Source organism: Populus euphratica, unplaced genomic scaffold (genome assembly GCF_000495115.2).
Source record: "Populus euphratica unplaced genomic scaffold, PopEup_1.0 scaffold12.1, whole genome shotgun sequence".
NCBI classification, from domain to species: Eukaryota; Viridiplantae; Streptophyta; class Magnoliopsida; order Malpighiales; family Salicaceae; genus Populus; species Populus euphratica.
Window position 1 is genome coordinate 79,757 of NW_011499858.1, and position 269 is coordinate 80,025.

The following is a 269-nucleotide window of genomic DNA, read 5'->3' on the forward strand; positions in this document are numbered from 1 at the left end:
ATGATGGAAAAAGATCCAAGGAAGAGAATTCAGCTGTCGTTGGGGAATTTTAAGAAATATATATATATAAAGAATAAAAGGAAATAATTCTACTTTAATTTTTAATTTCAGACATTTTAAAAAATAATGATTTTCAATGGAAATAATTAGAAAACAACATTTAAAAAAATGTTTGAATTTTAATTTCTTCTTCTTCTTTTTTTTATATTATGTGAAAATTTCAAGTTCTAGACCATACGTTTTTTTCATGTTAAAGTTTTTTTTTTTTT